This window comes from Temnothorax nylanderi, unplaced genomic scaffold (assembly GCF_030848795.1).
Source record: "Temnothorax nylanderi isolate EJ_2023f unplaced genomic scaffold, tnyl_v1.0 TNYL_tig0431_pilon, whole genome shotgun sequence".
In the NCBI taxonomy this organism is placed as follows: Eukaryota; Metazoa; Arthropoda; class Insecta; order Hymenoptera; family Formicidae; genus Temnothorax; species Temnothorax nylanderi.
The window spans coordinates 925-4,159 of NW_027249493.1; the positions used below are offsets into that span (position 1 = coordinate 925).

The following is a 3,235-nucleotide window of genomic DNA, read 5'->3' on the forward strand; positions in this document are numbered from 1 at the left end:
ATTATAAAATTAAACATTATAAATATGTTCAACTCAGGTACTTAATTCGACCCAACTGGCTAACTTTATTTAACAGAACGCTACGTTTCGACCTCGGGTTTAGGTCCTTTTCAAGCGTCTCATACACAAATTGTTAGTTAGGCATAATGCCTGCCTAATTATAAATATGTTACAACAATATATATACATTATGTTACATATTACATGTTATTTGGTATTTGCTGGAATATATATTAATAATTTTGCGTTATATAAATATTACATTACGTAAGTATAACATACATTATAAAACAATAGTAAATAGATAGTATATAACAGTTATATGATAAAGATTAACAAATGTTATAATAAATTTTGGCTCCAATGTTATATAACTGTTACAATATGTGTTTGCTGGGTGCTTATCGATGTTCCCGCTTTCGTCTGTAAGAGATCCCGAAAGTCGGCCCGAATTGTCTTTATTTTATGTTTCTGTTCAATTAGTTAAAGGGTCGTTTCAGTCATCAGTCGATTAAGCGTCGTCTACAATACACGGAGTAAGTATTATAACCTGATTGGCCGAGCGTAAGTGTAAAAGTAGGAGTAAGAAATAAAATTAATTATTTCGCTTACGCTCTTACGCCAGCTCTCTTAAACCGAAATAGCCCTCTTAAGGCTCGTCTACAATACATGTAGTAAGACGGACGTAAGAAGTAAAAGTAGGTAACAATCTTGGCGTAAGATGCTTACGCTGGTCTCGTCTAGAATACAATGGAGTAAGTGTAGAATCGTAGTGTGTTGTCAGTAAATGAGGTTATACTGCTTAGAACCACGTTGTTAGTAAATGAAATTACTTTGTCAATAAAATGGAGTTCTATGAATTAATTTTAACAAGTGTATTTACAATTATGTTACATCATCATTTAATATTATTGTGGGAACGACGAAGACGAAAGGACGAGGTTGTGGAAGAAGAAGGTGGTGGATCCGTCCTATAAATCGACCTAGGAATGAGCAAGGTTATGCAACAAATATTTTGAGAGAAATGGAGACACAAGATCATGAAGAGTTTTTTCAAAATATGCGAATGTGGCCGGAGCACTTTAATTGGTTACTTGACGTTGTACGAGGAAAATTAGAAAACGAAGCAAGAGAACACCATTGGATCCTAACTGCGTTTGCAAGTGACTTGTTGTGAGTGAAGAATCCGAAATTATTAATCGTAAGACACAACATTAATCTAATAACAATAAATAATGTTTGTAGGTATTTGGCGCAAGGAGATTCAATTTTAAGCAAACATACTGAATTCCGCATAGGAAAATCAACAGTACATGCAATTATACCCGAAACCTGTCAAGCAATTTGGGAGGTACTGCAACCAATTTTCCTTCCAGCTATGGATGAAAATTCATGGAAAAAAGTGGTTGATGGATTTTTAGAAAAATGGCAATTTCCTAATTGCATCGGTGCCATTGATGGCAAGCATGTTCGGATCAAAGCTCCTCCTTGATCAGGATTTCAGTATTATAATTACAAGGGATTTTTCAGTATCGTGCTTCTGGCCGCTTGCGATGCAGATTACAAGTTTACGTGGGTGGATATAGGACAATATGGTATGTCATTTATTTAAATATAAAATTTAATATAAGCTTAGCATATAATACTATAATAATATTATACTAATCTAAATATTGTATTCCATATGAGTGTACAGGTATCAAGTAATGATATTTTTATTTCTAGGCTCATAAGTGATGGTGGTGTGTGGGCCAATACAGATTTTGTGCAAGCTCTGGAAGAGGAAACAGCTAATTTGCCGCCACCTATTCCACTTCCTAATACAAATATATCGGACCCATTTCCTCACGTTTTTTGTTGCTGACAAAGCATTTCCCTTATCAACGTATATGATGAGGCCGTTCCCTAGGAGGAATGTTAACTTGTCAGACAACGAACGTATTTTCAACTACCGGTTGTCTAGGGCCAGGAGGGTTATTGAAAATACGTTCGGCATATTGGGCGCAAAATGGCAGATTTTAAATTCCACTATGAGTTGTTCCCCAAAGAAAGCAGAACGAATTGTAAAAGCTCTGACATGTCTCCATAATTTTATAATGACTTGTGCAACACATGCTGAATATTGCCCTCCAGAATTTATAGATGTTGAACATAGTATGGAGACATTCAAGCAGGAGCATGGAGGGCACAGGTCAATCACACAAGTTTCCGGCGGCTTGGTAGAATATATAGGAGCTAATAGAAGTGCTTGTATTGCAAACTGAAATGAAAACAAGTTAATGCAATACTTTGTATCTGACATTGGCCAAGAACAGCACCATGGCAGTATGAAAGAGCATTTCGTGGACGCTTTATTAATTTGCCATAATAATTTATTAAGGTACTTTGATGCATATTATATTTGACATAATGAATATTATTTTTTTTGCGTTTTTTTTGTATTGCAAAACATTGTATTGCGTTTTTTGTATTATTGATTTTTTATATCCGAAATTTATTGTGATGTTCAATAATGTCAACGACTGTATAAGTTATCATGTATATGTTTTAAATATCTATTTTGTACATTTCATAATAAAGTATATATGTATTATGTAGATAGATATGTGTACTTTTTACCCACAAGGGGTCCAAAAGGGCGTTTTAGGGACGTACCCAACCCTTTACAACAATTCCCGTCACCTATTACATATGATACATGAACTTGGCGTTTTAGAGGGACGTGCCCAACCCTTTACATGTTTTACACTCTGTTAACCCCCTCCCTACCATCTCCAGCTTCTTCCCTCCGGTCCCTCCATCCGGTCCACCTCGTCCTCGTCCGAGATCATTAGGAGATTTTCTTCCATCTTCTTCGTAGTCTCCTCCTCTGCAGATCTCCTTGAGTTTGCGCCGCCTTCACCCCATATCTCTTTCTCGACTCTAATAATTATGTTTTTCTTTCTTTTTCTTCCTCGTACTCTTCATTGTCCTTATACCACCATTCTCTCTTACATGAGTTACCCCCTTTCTCCTCGCTCTCGTCCCTCTTCCTTTTACCTTGGTCTTGCTCCATTCTGAGCATCCTTCCATTCTTTTCTACCTGCCTGTCTCTTCGTTGTCCGTCTCAGCTCCTCCCCTTTCCTTTCCATTCTTCTCCCTCCTCCCTCTCTCGCTCATTTCCTCTACTGCTTTCATCCATTTCTCTCCCTCGCCCTTTTCTCCTAGTAATCTCCCCACTACGTCTTGCCATCCC

At 37.0% G+C, this 3,235-nt stretch overlaps 1 pseudogene; it reads left to right on the top strand.

The window, feature by feature from the left end:
• The first annotated feature begins 845 nt into the window (after positions 1-845).
• LOC139782643 (uncharacterized) lies at positions 846-1,864 on the top strand (annotated as a pseudogene).
• Positions 1,865-3,235: the final 1,371 nt, after the last annotated feature.